Genomic DNA, 18,072 nt, shown 5'->3' on the forward strand with positions numbered 1-18,072 from the left:
TATTTATTAAATATCATGTTCTTTGTACTTAAACCATAAAATTCAGTTCAACGGCAATGTCGCAAAGTAATTTTAAAATGAGCATATCTTTAGAATATCTTTTCCGATACATAGTTTCGCGCGCTCGAGATTTTTTTTTTTTTTTTTTTTTTTTTAGAGTATTGCCATTGCTCTCTTTTAAATCGTTGAGTTTGTTAATCAAAAATTCGTTAAAGTTTTACAAAATAGGAAATGGATAATAAAAAATTTCAAATTTTAAATTTGGGCTTTCAGATGTCCATATCCGCAGTAGAATTACGTCATTGAAAATTGGATGGCTCTAGGACCGTTGTTTATCACAATGCGAGAAACATACATACATTTATGCAGATTCTTCATTATTTAATTTCTTCAGATATAATACAGGGTGATAGTATTTGGTGGCAACGATTTGAAAAGTGATACGCCATTTTTAGGGTTCCGACGCAAAATCCCAAAAACAATAGTTTTTCAGGGACAAAGCCCCTTTCAACTAACAAGTTCACATTTAAATGATTCCTGTTTTAAATTTAGAAAAATATTTTCTTTCCTTTTATTTAACATTAAATTCATTAAGGCATAAATAAATAAATAAAAATAAAGCCATTAAATGAAATTGGGCCTTAAAAATTGCTAAAATGTTTGTTTTCGTAATTTTTATTACGAAATGGCTGCTGTCTACCATTTTATTAATAGGTGAAGTATAAAATACTAGTTTTTCTCTGTTTGGAATTTAGTTGACATCCACTACCTTAATTAATAGTAATTTCGTTGATATAATGAGCTTACTTGTTTAATTCTGATACTGCACAACTGCTAATCATGAAAGAGGTGAATTCTTTAATCAATGAATGCCTTCCTAATTATCGGGAGCAGCTTTTTTTACTTACAACACTGTGCTCTTAGCTAACAATAAATTATCCACTACCTTAGCATTATATCATATCTACTTGAGTAGCACAAAAAATTCCGCAATAGAAACTTTCTCTTACGCGCTTGAGTAAGCAAGTACACGTTAGAAAGAACAAACAAGAAAAGCTCCATGAAAGAACGTTTAAAATTATACTCTTCTCTGTCGTAATGGCGGTGTAGTTGGTTGCCCAACTAGGCCAAAATGCAAGCGGATCAAACTGGTAAAAGGTAGTACCTATTACCTGGTTCCATAAACGTCCAGTCGAACCTTCAGCAGCAGGGGAAAAAGAACAACAGTTTCGATTATTTTGTCTTTTAGAAGATACGCATCAGACAGAATAATAGCAATCTAGTACAATTGAAAGACTGATAATTTGATTCGTCCTTTTTTATATCATACAATCTTGTTTCCAGGTGAAATACAAGATTGTGCTTTAGATAGAAATTTAGTGCGAAACAAATATGTACAGTTAAGAAATTGTCTGTCGGCACGCTTAATTTCCCAGTTAATCGTTTTAAACGAGATCCTCCCATTCAAAAGCAATTTGATTGTTATTCTATAGCTTTTTCCTATCTCATAGAAATCGTTCATATTTTAAGCAAAGCATAATAATTATTTCCGTGTACCAAGTAAAGGAAAGTATTATAGAATGCTGAAAACTGTAGAAAGTTGATCTTTTGTATACGGGACTGCTAAAACATCCACTTGTGCACCCCCTTTTTTACAGCAATCAGGAATACTAAAAGTATATATATATATACACCTACCCCTTTTACCACCTTTTTTAAATATCCTTACCCGGCCTTTATTTTCAAAATCGTTGGTTGAAGTGCCTTTAAATGACGAAAATATTCATGAAAAACTTGGATCTGGACACCACACGATTTTCTTGTACGGCCTATTAAATTATACACATTTTTTGCTGCATTTCATTTAAACTTATTTCCTCTAATTTCATTAGAAATATATTTTTCCCTCAATTAATTAAGTTCTCACTTCGCGGCAAAGCTAAAATACATAATAACTCAAAACATCTTCATTAAAAATTGAAAAACATAGAGAAACATAAAACACCAAATACAGTTAAAACAATTTTTTAAAAAATTTACAATTAGAGTTCCTACGCAAAAACAAGCAATTCCGCCAGCGGGCAAAGAGGCTAATTTTTCGATGCACAAAAGGAAAGTTTAATTTTGGTCCTAATCGGCAAAAAGTCACTGAAGACGCAGAAGATGAATTACTTCACTATTCTCCTAAGCTTGAAATATAAACAAATGACTTTTTTTAGGCTTAAAGCGCCACTTAAACTTTTAAATTTTTGATACTTCTACAATTATTTCATGCAGATTAACTATAGGCATTAAAAATCTTAATCGGAATTTAAGAACAACATAATTCAGTCACGTTTAAAGAAAAAAATACACAACTTACCACCCTATAAAAATAAAAAAACTGAGCTCACAAAGCCGAGTAACAGAATGGATATATATTTCTGTGTACGTTTGGTTCGGCCAATAGCAACCAGAAAGGGAGGTGGACAACTACATGTTATAACAGTCCCATATCCAAAATTTCAACGTTCTGAGACAACTCGTTTTTGAGTTATGAGAGATACGTACATATATACGTAAGGACAGACGTCACGAAAATATCTCTTCTGAATCCGTTTAAAATCCATTTTCTAAACCGTTTTGGAAAAAAAGGACTTTTATTCTGTGTGTACATACAGATATCACGCAAAAACATCGTTTAGATGGATTCGAGAGCTGTCAAAATGGATATTTTCGTTGAAATATGATACTCGAAATTTTCTCTCGTTTGCAGTACTTCCTATATAATATACTTCGTATATTGAAGTAAAAATAAAAATATAAGAAGTTTGACTGCCGTGCGACAAAAATTGACCGGAATATTTAATACCAAAATTTGCAGTTTTTCATGTCATTTTCAACTTGTGCATTGAGGAACCGGTTGATTAAGTTAGAATAATTCTAAGAAAGAAGTTTAAATTAAGTGCAGCCAGAAATGTGTATAATTTCATAGACCGTAAAGGAAGTCATCTTGTCCACATCAGAATTTTTTTTTTTCCTTTGCGAATAAAAATCGATGCTCGATGATAAATATGCGTTTTTAGGAACTGCTCATTTTAACGAACTGTCGCATTAGTCCTAAAAACTTTCTTTCATTTTTTTTTAGCTCAAAGTAATAAATTTTGCAAATTTTTAAACTTATGGACATTTTTCTTTTTTCCGTAGCACCGAGTTCAGAAAAACGAAAGTGTCTACTGCAATTTTAAGGGATCTATGGCGCCATTTGCGAAAATTGTTTATTACACAATTCTCAAATAATATCAAGAAATTTATGTCCGAAAAAATGTAAACGCAGAAAAATTCCGCATAGTTTTGCTCTTATGAAAACTAAAAATCAAAGCAATTTTTTTTTTGAATTTTTTTCTATTTATTTCCTGGTAAGAAAACTGGCAAAATTTTACTATCCCTTTTTCTTTTGAATTGTTTCATATTATCTGCTATTCTTTTTCCTGATTTATGATTGTTTACTCCACAAAATATGCGAAGCGTATCTCAATTAATGTTAGGATGACTGTCAGCTATGTTACCATAATTTTCTCTTCTGTGGGACTGCCGTCAATTCTTTTCGTGTTTTCTAGTTCAAAATGCTCAGTGGGTTTTTACAATGGCGACCGAACTAAAAAAAAATATAATGGATGGTAACTCTTACCATCTAAAGATTTGGTTGATTGAGTTTTATGTTTCTCACCAATCACTCTTTAAATACCGAAGATAGAAGAAATTATCGCATTAGCCCGTCCATTTAGTATCCGGTAAACCTGTAGTTCGTGGTGGTGGACACGAACTACATTGGTGGACATATAAGTGGGGTTGGGCATCAGTTCCCTCTCCATTTGTATACTTGCGTAATCGCACGCATTAGTTATGCTTTGTCCCAGTTTTCATGGAGAATACGCTTCGGAAGGCTGTTCGAGAATCTCTCTCCCATCCCTCTTTAAGTACCATCGACCACTCAACAAGCCGTATATTTAGAGTGTTCCTTGCCGCACAAGCACTATACACTTACAAACATTCATGCCTTCTCCAAGGTTTGAAAGCGGGCCCATTAGAATAAGGTAGTCAGAGTCACTAACCATAATTTCGAATGGGCGGAACTAATTTCTAGAGTGGCGATCGAATTAAAATTGTGGTGAATGACAATTAGATCACATCTGGATTTGGTCGACTGGGTCTAGTGCCTTTCAGTCGCTCTTGTAAGTGGCGGAAAATTTAAGGAATTGTCGCATCACCCGTACGTACTCTCGTGGTGTTAGTTGTTACCATGTTCAGCTAGCGACTGGAAGCTTCGATTCGTAACAAGGGCGTAACAAGTTAATTTTTCATGGTTGCTGTCTTTAAAAAGCTTAAAGGTTTCTACATCCTCAGTTTTTATTTATTAATTTTATGGTAAAAATCCCCTTTAAATGAATAGATTAAAATCAATCATTTAAAGTGGTTTGGAATGCAAGCTGTTTTTGTTCACTTATTTATTTCCTTTCGATTAGAAAAGAAATCCAAATGAAGTATACAACTATGCGACAAATTGCGAAGAAATTCGTAAAAACATGGGAAGACGGGGAAGCAGTGTCCTGCAAATATGTTATCTAAAAAGCGATGAAGTATGTGACAGTTTCATCTCAAATCCTGTCTTCGCTATCTACGTTTTGTTTCTGATTAGATATTGGTATTTCAATAGTTCGTTTTTTAAAAAAACTTGCGTAAAATATCAAGAGTAATAATACCAATAATCATAATGGAAAAAAAGTTGTATTCCTTTTTTTCCCAAATTTCTCATTGCGAGGATAATCTGTCGATAGAAGAGGTATGCTGTTGAAAAATTTTCTATGAGAAATTCCCTTGAATTCATGTTACACAGGTCAAAAGCTGCAAAAATGGAGAACGTTTGTGCCTAAATAAATGAGATTTAAAATTATAATATGATAAGTTGTTTTTGTTTTCCGGTAACGGACAGATTTTCCACATTTTTTTGGGGGGGAAGGGGTCTTCTTTAATTTGTTATGTATCTAGGGAATAACTTATAAATTTGACTAATTCAATGAAGCGATTTTTATCACATCCTTGTTGAAGCCTTATCGCAAAAAATCTCATTTCACAAAAGCGTTATCAATCACGTTTTCAGATTTTAGATCACAGACCTTTAAGAAGCATTTAGTAAATCCGTCTAACTTCAAACAGTGTCTTGAATTTGTTGTCACGGTATATATCTAAATGAAATATTCATTTTAGAACGTAAAATGCTTAATTATTCGCCAAACATTCATTTCCCATATTCACAACTTTCTACGAGCCTCCCTCAACTAGAACAATGGGTGACTATTAATTTCGTTTGGCATTTTGCGTTGGTTCATTATAAAATTCGGTTCACTTTTCAAACTGTTGCCACCAAATATTGCAGCCCTGTATTATATTTAAATAATGAAGAATCTGCATAAATGTATGTATGTTTCTCGCATTGTGATAAAACAACGGTACCTAGAACCATCATATTTTGAATAACGTAATCCTTCACCGAATATGAGCATCTGGAAGCCCTAATCTGGAATTTGTTTTATTATCTATTTCATATTTTGGCAGACATTGAAGAATTTTGATTAGACAACTCAACGATTTCAAAGCGAGAAATGGCAACACTATACGGAAAGAAAAGACATTTTTATCTCCAGCGCGCCAAACTGTGTATCGCAAATTCTAAAGATATATATGCTCATTTAAAAAAATATTTTGCGACATTACTGTTGAATTGAATTTTGTAGTTTAAGTGCGAAGAACATTATATTTAACAAATAAAGATAACACAGAAAACGGTAAAAAAAACGCCCCTTTGGACGTAATATAAAATCTGAAAGCTTTCAAAAATCTTTTTTTTTTTTAACTTTATTTTTTCACACTTTTTTTAACACATTCACACTTGTTCCTTACAAGAAAGACTGTTTTAATATTTCTCATCTTACAAAAAATAAGAAAACTTCACATAGTTCGGTTCATGTTTTTTTTTTTTTTTTTTTTTTTTTTTTTTTTTTGTCATCTTGGATTCTTTTTTTTTATAACACTTTCACACTTATTCCCTACAAGAAAGATCATTTTAAAAATTCTCATCTTAGAAGGTTTAAGAATATTTAACTTATTTCGTTTAATGAAACGAAATTTCTAAACTTGCTTTCTGTTATTTACGTTCTAATTAAGGAGAGTTTGTTTAGGAAACCTTTTTTTCTCTTTGCTTTCTTTCTATGCCAGATTTCAACAAATCTACAAAGCAGAGACTGTTAAACAAAATGAAAACAAAACTCTCCTAAAGAGTCTTTTTACGTTACTAGCGTGTCAATTTGCTAACAATGTAAACAAACAAAATTGCACTTTATACTCTTGCATTTTAATCCTTCAAAGTTTTTGTTCTTCGCGATTTTCTTTTGCTGAAGAATTCAATTATAGGTATTCCCAGCTTTGTGAAAATGCTCGCTTAACGAAGAGTATTTTTGCTTTTACGAAAAAAGGTAGAAAGCGAAAATGAAATGATTCAGCTTTCTTTGACGCATTTATTGAAGAAGCGTATGGTAACTTATATAGCATACGATTTTAAGGCAGTTTTTGTGAGATGTTTTGTTTTCCTTCTGTTACAGTAAAATGGTAACTGTAGTCTGTTACTGTAAAATAGGCACTTCAAGGGTGTTGCCAGCTCTTCCCTTTGCTATCGTAACTTATGTCGTCATCCTCCCAGAGCTCATTATTTTCTCCACCTCACTTGATTTTGTATTTCAAGTCAGCCTTGCGCGATTATCATGAAGCGAAACACGCTAAACAAAAATGAATTACACTTCGCAAAAATAATCACGCTAAACAAAAATGAATTACACTTCTCAAAAAATTATACGTCTCAAATTGTTTGCTGCAGCTGTCATTCCCATAGCTACAAGACAAGTCGGGAGGCGGAAAATAATCTGAAAGTTCCTATTTTAAGGTAACAATTATAGTAGGAAAAACATGTCAGTCAAACTACTATCTTATTTCATCCAAACTACTATCTTATTTCAAATCTTTTGCAACAGAAAGAGCACAATAGATTTCCATTTTCATCATTTAGTCAGACAGCCATTGAAGACTCCAAACACAGAGATCTTATAGATAAATAACAATAAAATACCTATGTCTTTGTCCTTTCCCTCTTTCATTGTAGATCTTGTATCTCGCCCACTATCTCATCTCCAACGCCTCAGTTCGACCACCACCATTGCTACCATCTTAAGTCATCTGGTGCACCTTGCTCGCTTTCCAGTTTTAGCAAGTGAAAGCAATACTGTATAAATATCATTTCTGTTTATATTGATATCATTCATTCATTATCAGCCTAAAAGGACTGTTGGTCTCGAAATGAGATTTTGCGTCGAATCACTATAAATGCTTCATTTCATTTTTAATTCGAGTCTATTTCCATTTGGCAAAATGTAAGATATTTATCTTTCAAACTAAATCTGTCTATCGTGGATTAAGAAATTAAGTATTTAAAAGCAATAGATGATGTTCGTAAGATACTCGTTTCTTATTTTTGAATCCAATTCATTTAAATAATAAAATGCATTTAATTCGTGATCTAAATAAAATATTCAGTATTTTCATAGAATGACGTTACACGCACACACACATATATATATATATTATAATAATTATTATTTATTTCATATTTTGTAAATCTTTGTAATTTTTGCAATGAATTTTTAATTAATAAGCTCAACGATTTGAAAGCAAGCAGTGGTAACACTGTACGGAATAAAATATTTTTATCTCCAGCGCGACAATGTCTGTCGGAAATTCTAAAGATATGCTGTTTTTAAATATTTTGTGATTTTGCTATTGAATTGAATTTTATGTGGCGTATGTGTGAAGGACGTGATATTTAATAAATAAAGCTAACACACAAAACGTTAATAATATAGAGACAGAAAAAAAAAAAAAAAAAAAAAAGGAGGGGGACGTTAGTAAGCCATCTTAGTGAGAAAGCAGAACATTGGTATAATGAACTGAGAAAAGACTGAACAAAAAATATTAAAATGTATGCCAGCACTAAACACTGCATCGGAAATTCTAACCATATGCTGCTATGTTGCTGTTGAATTGTATATGGCGTAGGTGCGAAGACAACAATGTTTAACAATTAAGGTAATTGTTATTAAGATTAATGTGTTAAGATTTTATACTTTTTAACATTTTATGTGTTACCTGTATTTATGAAATACCATGTTCGTCGCACTTAAATCATAAAATTCAGTTCAACAGCAATATTGCAAAATAACTTTAAAATGATAATAGCTTTAGAATTTCCCATTCAGAGTCTCGCGCGCTATAGATAATTTTTTTTTTGGGGGGGGGGTACAGTGTTGCTCGCTTTGAAATCGTTTAGTTTGTTAAGCAAAAATTCGTTGAAGTGTTACAAAATATGAAACAGATAATAAAACTAATTTCAAATTCAAATTAGGGCTTCTACATGGCCATATTCATGGAAGATTACGTTATTCAAATTTCGATGGTTCTAGGTACCGTTGTTTTATCACAATGCGAGAAACATACATGAATTTATGCAGATTTTTCATTATTTAATTTCTTTCAATATAATACAGGGCTCTAATATTTGTTGGCAACAATTTGAAAAGTGAATCGATATTTCAACGCAAAATTCCAAAACGAAATGAATAGTCCTTCTGATCAAATTGCTCCTTTGGATTAATAAATATAAATATAAAATTCAAATTTTTAATAAAAAACTGCGAGCAGAATACTTGAACAAGGGATGATTCTTACATCATAGAAGCGTTTCCATTGCGTGAAAATATTGCATCTGTGAAGTGTTTTTGGATAAAAGAAATATTTTTCGTGTAAAATTTGAGTATTAATTATCTATTTGTTAAGACTGTGTACAAGAAGTCTTCGGACACAATTACCTAGTAGAACGAATGTAGTGTTGTGGCTGCTAAAATTGGTTTGGTGACAGTGAAAAATAATGTAATTTGGATTGAGGTACAGAAACAGGTAAAAATGCTGCAGGATAGGAAAAGTAGCTTTTAAATGAAAGCAGTGTTACTTTCACTTGTGTGTGAAACGAAGGTTACGATGAAACCACTTATTAATGATGTCGTCTATTTCGTAACCTCAAATAAGACATAAGACACAGAATGAAACTTCCTTTTTGCTGTTGGGAGAATACCGGTAGAAGTGATGCCCTCTGGATAAATTACTTTATAAAATTAATGCTTCAAATTCTGCAAGTTTGAGTAGCTGACAGTGATGACCTTAAGGCAGACAGCCTACGTCTACATTGCCATACTAAATAACGCATTAACAACGTTGATGACCTAGATCTAGTTTTTATATGACACATGTACGACAAAAACACTTAATTTTTTGAATTTATATTGCTGTTATATGGATTTATATAACAGCAATATAAGCCCCCCCCCTCTCCAATATACAGTTCTTTGTAGGCAATCAAAACAAGCTGAAAAGGTAGCCTTAAGCGGAGTGATATTTCACAATTAAAGTAAGTTTTTTGTTTAGTTTTTTGATAAAGCAAATATTGAACTACGTTCTTGAATTTAGATTTTTTTCGTAAATACGTATACATAACACAAAAATGTAAAAATGACGTACACGGTCTAACCACGATTTAATGCACTCTCGGTTAAACGTTCGTTTTTCATTAGTCTCATATATATTCTCATATTAGTTCATATATGAAAGCTAGTTTCAAAATATTGCCGATTTGACAATGCGTTTTCCACTTCTTTGTACGAAATAAAGGAAGTATTGTAATCATGAAAAATTCCGGGTGTCATATTTCAACGAAAATATCCATTCTGACCGCTATCGAATGCAATTCAACAGTGTTTTTGCGTAACATCTGTACGTGAGAACAGAATAAAGGACTCTTTTTCCCCCAAACGAAATATAAACCTGATTTTAAGTGGATTCAGAAGAGATTTTTTCGTGGCGTCTGTGCTTGAATACGTATTTATGTATGTATCTCGCATAACTCAAAAACGAGTAGTCTCAGAACGTTGAAATTTTGTATACAGGATTGCTGCGGCATATAGTAGTAAGCTGAGTAACGGAGTGGGTGTATATATCCACTCGGTTAGCTCAGTATTTTATCATTATTATATATGAGCATTTTTTTTTTTTTTTTTTCCTTTAAAAATGATCGAATTATGTTGTTCTTATCTTCCGGTTAAGGTTTTTATGCCTTTAGTTAATCTGCATGAAATACTTGTAGAACTATCAAAAAATTTAAAAGTTGTTTAAATGCGGCTATGCCTAATTTTTATTTTTACCATAGCCACCATATTTGTTTACATTTGAAACTTAGCAGAATAGTGAATTAAGTCAGTTTCTGCATCTTCAGTGTCTCTCTGCTGAGTAGGACCAAAAGTAAATTTTCAGTTTTTCGCATTGAAAAATCTGGCGTCTTGACTGCTGTCCGAATTGCTTCCTTTTGCGCAGAAACTCTATTTTTAATTGTAAAAATTCTTTTTTTAATTGTTTTAACTATATTTGGTGTTTTATGTTTTTCTATATTTTTCAATTTTTAATGAAGGTATTTTGAAGTTTTTATGTATTGACGCGAAAAGAGAACCGAATTAATTGAATGAGAAAAATATCTCTAATAAAATTCGAGGGAATAAGTTTAAATAAAATGCAGCAAAAAGTGCGTTTAATTCAATATTCCGTACAAGGAAGTCATGTGGTGTCCGCATTAGATTTTTTTCATTTCATAGCCTACCAACGGTTAAATGAAGAAGACGCTGACCATTGATGCTTGAATGCGGATTTCAATCCCGGTGAGAACGTATGAACATGTTCGTCCAACTTCGTTATTGCAACCTTTCATTTGGAATTCGTATGTGTGTTTTTAAACTAAGGTTCACAAGCTGAAATTTCTTTTATCTTAAAACCGCTGAAAAAATGTATGATGAAGAGGAGCGGATTTGGAGTCACCCGATTCCGGAAGCGAAGTCGGATTCTACTATAGCTTAAAAAAATAAAAATAAAAATGAATAAATAAGAAAAGAAAATCTGAAAGGATTCAGATTTTAAATTACCTCTAAAGGGGCGTTTTTTCAACATTTTGTCTGACCTTTATTTATTAAATATCACATTCTTTGCACTTAAACCCTAAAATTCAGTTCAACAGCAATGTCGCAATACACAGTCTCGCGCGCTAGAGATATTTTTTTTTTTTTTTTTTTGTGTGTGTGTGTGTGTGTGTGTGTACAGTGTTGCCATTGCTCGCTTTGAAATCGTTGAGTTTCTTAAACAAAAATTCCTTAGAGTTTTACAAAATATGAAATCGATAATAAAACAAATTCCAAATTTCAATTTTCGTTGGCTCTAGGTACCGTTGTTTTATCACAATGCGAGAAATATACATACATTTATGCAGATTTTTAATTATTTAATTTGCTCAAATATATGCAGGACTCTAACATTTCGTGGCAACAGTTTGAAATGTGAAACGGACATTTATAGTGAACCAACGCAAAATCGCAAAACGAAAATAATAGCTCTTCAAGGGACAAAGCCCCTTTGGACTTAAGGGAAAAAAAAGTTCTATACGACATATAGAAAATACTTAATGGTTTAGCACATTAAGGGGATTGTTTCGCATGCGTTCGCTAATGTTCATAAAGCAAAGCTCAGTGCTGCTTTGAACTTTAAGACGAAGCAGAGCTGTAATTTGTTTTTTAAGTAATATTATCGCCGCATCAGTATTTGAAATATAAAGCAGCAAATTTATTAGCCAGTGAAAAATAAAATAAAATAAATTCTGAAAGCATTCAGGTTTTCTATTACGCACAAAAAAGCTTTTTTTTTTTTTTTTTTTTTTTTTTCCCATTTACAGACGCATATATGTTTCAAGAGCATTTGGATTAACGCCACATTGTGCTAAAAATGTTTAAAAACACCGTATCTTTTGAATTTTCGACAAAAACTCTCGAGCGCTGGAGATTTTATTCAACACAGCCTTTCGCTACTGCTCGCTTTGATCGTTGAGTTTTTTAGTCAAACATTTGTTAAAGTTTTACGAAATATAAAATAGACAATAAAACAAACTCGAAATTCCAAATTCGGACTTCCAGGTGAAAGCCTATGTTACTCAGAATTTGATAACTCTAGGTACCGTTGTTTTTTCACAATACGAGAAACATACATACATTCATGTAGATTCTTCATTATTTAGTGTCTTTATATAATGCAGGGCGATAATATTTGGGAACAACAATTTGAAAATTTGGACACGAAACGCTGTTTCGAGACAAATGGCCCTTTTCGGCTAACTCCCAGTTGGGTTTAAACTGAACTTTTTGAAATAAATAACAAATTTAAAGCTGAATTAAAATGCGGCCTCAACTTAATAATATTTTCTTAGTTCATAAGCAGTCACTACATCGGCATTTAAATGAGTGCACAGAGCAGTTTCGTTTTCCAAAACTAAGAAGAAAGGAAGCACACTGGTAAGCTTAGAGGTGTTAGTAAAAACGATGATACTTTGAACAGAGTTACCGGAGATTCGGTTTGATTTGATTTAGTTGATTATAGCAAAGGGAAGGAGTGCCTTCGTGGAGGGCTTTTAAAGTGAAACTGGCTCGTATAAATGCTAGACATGGGGAAAACTACTAAAGCGCCCATGTGGCCAGCTCGTTCGTCTGGAATCGAATCAGGTCGTAAATACCAGTGTTCTGAGATCTTACTGCTCGGCCGCTGATGGGCCCACGGCAGCTTCGGTAGTGGAGATATTAAGAAGAAGGGGGTAAATATAATTCATTGTTACCTCATCGTCGTTTGCATCCTTCAGGTTGTTGTTGTTATTGTCGTGTCCATATTACATGGAACAATGATTGCCTACTCCGAAGAGAGGTTGGACTTTTATTTTCCACTCCCAATTTTGAGGGAGAGCACCCCGGAGGGGGGGGGGATCCTGGCGTCTCCAACCCCTCTCGGGTAGCTGCATATTTAGAGTGCTGCCATGCCGTACCGACAGTATACATTTACAAACATCCATATCTTCTCTGGGATTTGAACCCGGGCCTTTCGAGGCTCCCCTAACCACTATACCGTCTGGGCTACGCATCTTTCAGGTCACTGCGTGGATTATTTCTATGTGTGCTCGCCCAGGTGTCAAAACTCGAGGTTCTTGTCGGCTCTAGCCTACCAGCAAGGCTTGAAATACGACAGTTTGCCTCGATTTGTTGGATCTTCATCAAGGCTTTACTAAATTATTAAAACAACTTCAAATCTACATATTCTACAAGTTTATGTTTTTCTTCATTCTTTGTATGAAACGTAGACCAGAACTTAAATTTTTACATTTATTTAAAGCGATTTTTTTTAAAAATTATTTTGTATATCAGAAAAGAGGCTGAAGTAAAAGGCTTTCGTAAAGGGAAGTGGCGAAAAACCTATTAAGGCGGGAAATACCTGTGCAATTAGCCGCCTTTCTTTTAATATGCAACATTATACGGTTTTACACAAATTAAGAATTCATGAACATGGGAAACAGTCCATAAAAACTTGTTTACTAGGGCGAAGAGAAAGGTTTTCTGCGCTGACATAATTCCATCTAAAATTAAACGGATGCAACCGCTAAGTAATTGGAAGTAATTGTAGTAAGTATATAAGTCTCAACAAGTATATGTTGAGAGGCGGTATTTTGGCATTCGCCCAAATGTGAAAACCATTCATCAGATTAGGCAGGCGCACCTCCAGCCAGTTGCATCACGAGACTTCGGATCGAAGAAAAAAGCACGGCTGCAGGAAAACGTCACAAGAAATTCTGCTCTTTGATCATGATTAGAATAGAAGCGATGAAATCGCTAATCTTTATCAATGATTCTCTTTTGGAAAGCGCTGAAACATTTTAATATTAGCAGCCGTTAAATTTTAAACTAAGGTCAAAGGTTACTTTTCATAAAATTTATTTAATTCAAACAAAGCAAATACAGCTTCGACGGTGAAGAGAAACTGATGACGTCATACCCATGTTGACGGTTTTGTAACTGAAGCTCCAGACGGTGTCGTCTGTCATTATTTTCTTCAGTCGCTTTTAAATTCTGATTTATTTGTTCTATTGTTTTAATGGTTTTCAATAACTAAGTTTAAGATATTTTAAATGTAAAAAATGAATATTTAATTGCATATTTCAATTGAGAAAACAGGAATTAAATAAATCTTCGGTTAATACCAATATACTGCATATGCTCATAAAAATTATCAATAACGTAAATTTTACAAACATATGCATCATTATTGAAATTTAAATACATTTAGCGAAAACATTAATACATGAAATTAATTTAAGATGAACACTATGGGGAAAAAAGGAAATAAAGGACAGTTTTAAATTTCCTTTTCTACTGAGCCGATATAAGAAATTTAACTTGCGTTTTTCATGTCTCGAAAGAGCGACTTAGCATATACATTAGCTTTATATATAGGATTATTCTTACATAGGTATTTTAGCACAAAATCGAACTTTTCCTGAAATGACATACCGATTTTTTTCCATATTTCAACTCAGATTAATAAAAATTTAATATTTAGACATAATATTAAATTTTGTAAATTATGGTGTGAAATATAACCGAGAAATTAAAAATTTTACATTTGCACACTTTTTTCAATTTGCGCCAAGAACAATTCCCTTAGCGAAATTCTTAATTTACGGTAACCTAGTTTCCTTTCCCTTTCACTGTGCACAAGAGGGAACAAAGACGCTTGGTTCATTGTTTCAAATAATTTTAACAAATTTCGTAAACCATATTTGGCGTTAATATCGCTTATTACAAATATGCCAAATTTCAAAACTCGCCAATGCAAAAATTCACGTACATGTTTGGAAATTTTGAATAAAATACTAATTTTTGCTGGTGTGCCTAGAAATGCAACTACTTTAAGGTGAAGGTAAAATTTTTATATTTTATAGTTCAATTTTTTTGAAAAATTTATAAAATTTCTAAAAAAATAAAGATTAATTAGTTAAATCAGAAAATATCTGCGAATTTTATTTGGATTGACCTTAAATTTGGAAATGTGAAGAAACGGATGAAGTAAGTTTAATTAAAAAAAGAGATATTAATAAATATATATACCAAATCCAACTAACACTGCAAAGCTAAAATTTGAGAGCTAATTTTTAAAAATGCGAATTTTACAGAACTTGGCATTTTGGCATAATATGAGTCGTAGAATCGAAAAATGGAACAACATAGGTATGTCATTTCCGAAAAAGTCGATTTTGTGTCAGAATACCTATTACAGAACAAATGCTATGTTTAAATCTAATATATGTCCTAAATCGCGCTTTCGAGGTATGAAAAACGCAGGTTATGTTTCGTCAATTGTCCCTGTAAAACGGAAGATACGGAACACCCCCCCCCCCCATTATTTTTGTTTTGTTTTAGCAAGGTGTACATAATTAAAAAAGCAAGTGCATTCGTTGTTTTGAATGCGCTCAATTTGCTAAGCATTTGCTATTATACTAATTTGATAGATAAATCAGAGATCTTAAGCCACATCGAACAGCCAAATTAAAAAACCAAAATTTGCCAAATTAAAAAACGGCCTGGTAGCACAATGTTAATCCCAAATTTTAGAAAGCCCCCTAAAGACTAAAGATTTTTTTGCTGTTAAAATGAACGAATAACTAAAAAATTTTCATTCAATAAGCTTTTATTTGAATCTCAAAATAATTAATGAACTAAAGGAAGATAAAATAATTTATTACATAGCTTAAAGGAGACAAGAGATTAAATGATTATTTTAAAAAATCACCTACCATTTTATATCATTAACCAGGAGCTTCCTTCGTTTGGCTTTTAAACGTACCGGAAAAATGCCCGAAGGGAACACCAAACGTTAAATTTCAAAACTGCGCAGAATTTTATTCGGCAGAACAACTTCATAAAAAAAAAAAATTTTTTTTTAATTATTATATATAACAAAAAATATTTTTAAAAAATGTATTACATATAACAAAATTATTTTTAAAAAATGTATTACATATAACAAAAAATACTTTAATAAAATGTATTATATATAACAAAATTACAATGAAATAAGCAATATCCAAATTTAATACAAATATTAATTATCCTAGTAACTAAATTAACTAACTTGACGTTGCCTTCTCTCAACAAACGTCCAGTATCCAAGAGAAACATTAAATTAAAAAACTGCACAGAATAATCGCCCTAATTTTTCCAAGTGGCAACAGTGCTGATTTTCAACAGTCAGCAGTCCAGCATACAATTGAATGAAAAACTGTTGCCAAAACCACAATTCTAAAAGAATGAAACTATTCAAAATGTTGCGATAAAATCGAAAAGAAAAATAAAAAAAAAAAAAAAAGTCTGATTCGAATTTTGAAAAAATCGCTTCGAGGTGCACTGGCTCTTGTCTGGATGCACCTATGGACTTCTTAGCCGAGATCAAAGCCTAACTAGAAGAGATGAAAGCCGAGAGAGAAGTGCTGAAAGCCGAGATAAAAGCCGGATATGATGAGATAAAAGCTGGATATGAAGAGATGACAGCTGAGATGAAAGCCGGACCGGAAGATGTGAAGGCCGGACGAGAAGAGATGAAAGCCATCTGAGAAAAGTTGCGAGAGCAACTCCAATAGATGAAAGTGGAGCTTGCAGAAGAAACTGAAGTCATAAAAGAAGATGTGGAAGTGGTAGTGGCATCTGAAGAATCAGAGGATGAAGAAATGAAGGAAGTAGCTGGTGGACTGTCTGAGAAAGATCCAAAAATGATGGATGAAACACCTAATGGGATTAAAGAAAAAGAACGAAAACGTGAAGAAATAAAAGACGGGAAAGAAGCTTTTTGGTTCTTAAGTGCCTGAAGTGGAACTGGAAAAGTTCGTCGAAACACATAGTGAAATTACGGTCGCAGTTAGCAAGTATTGAACCATCTGAAAATGCATGTGATGCAAAGATGGAAGAAACTGATGTGCAGCTTATTCAGAGTGTTCCAGTATGGCAAGAAAATTCACCCACTTTGCAAACTATGTGTGTGTCTCATAGTGCAGGTTGTGTAGACAAGGACTGAACCTGGATAGTAGATAGAAAATGGGGGTTCACCTGCACGCGGTGTGGGGTGTGGGCGTGGTCAATGACATCACAGAGGGCGGGGCCAAAGGCAACGACATCACACTAGGAGGCGTGGTTTCGAGTGGAGTTGAGTTGTTTTTAGATTGCTGGTTGAGTTGTAGACGTCCTGCTTTTCATTTAAAGTTAGTTTTTTTAAATTGGCAACGGAGATATGGCGTCCTCTAGGGACGAAAAAAGAAAATAATTTATTTAGGAATTGCTTATGGCGTCCTCTAGGGACGAAAAAAGAAAATAATCTATTTTAGAAGTTTTTTTTTTTTTTTTTTTTTTTTTTTTTAAATGTTCTATTATTCAAAATATAGAATTGAACTCTCAAACAAAATACCTCACCAGCTCAGTAGTTTGAAGATTTTAACCACTAAGCTGATGTGATACATTCAGATTCAGGTAAAAAAGCCTATTTAAGAAAATGGAATTTGAATCGACTCATCAATTTATTCTGATACTTTTATCCTTTCTAGTTTTTCATGAAACTTTAACTTATTTCTCAGGTTTTCTGTTTCATAATAACATATTCATTTACTGTCATATTTTTTTAATACTTAACGTTTCTAATTTATTTGTAATATTTTATTTAATTTCCACATACTATTTTTTTCATACCTTTCATAAATTTCAGAATACCTGATTTTTAACTTATACGTTATATTTCACAAACGTTCCCGCACGTGCTGTTTATTTGTTACATTGCTTAATTTTAGATGCAATTTCACACTTTTTTTAACGTTAGAATGTTCAATATATTCTGAATTTTAACTTCATTTACTTTTTTTGAACCATTCTAGTATTCTATACACACTTTAACTTAGTGGTATGAAATTGTATTTAAAAAGAAACATTTATTTTTCATGATCTTAGTTCTTTTACTAAATTTTCTACAGAATTTCTAATTTCTTTC

General features: G+C 32.6%; 1 protein-coding gene across 1 annotated transcript in view; it reads right to left on the reverse strand.

Moving 5' to 3' along the window:
* whd (carnitine O-palmitoyltransferase whd) overlaps positions 1–15,955 on the reverse strand; it is a 128,643-nt gene extending 112,688 nt beyond the window's left edge. Inside the window, exon 1 of the mRNA XM_085820083.1 lies at positions 15,839–15,955. The gene's annotated coding sequence lies outside the window, so the exon portion shown is untranslated. The remainder of the gene's footprint in view (positions 1–15,838) is intronic.
* Between the last annotated feature and the right edge of the window lie 2,117 nt (positions 15,956–18,072).

The sequence above is a fragment of the Stegodyphus dumicola genome, chromosome 7 (genome assembly GCF_044657685.1).
Source record: "Stegodyphus dumicola isolate Sdum_Otavi_A_Nest chromosome 7, ASM4465768v1".
Classification (NCBI taxonomy): domain Eukaryota; kingdom Metazoa; phylum Arthropoda; class Arachnida; order Araneae; family Eresidae; genus Stegodyphus; species Stegodyphus dumicola.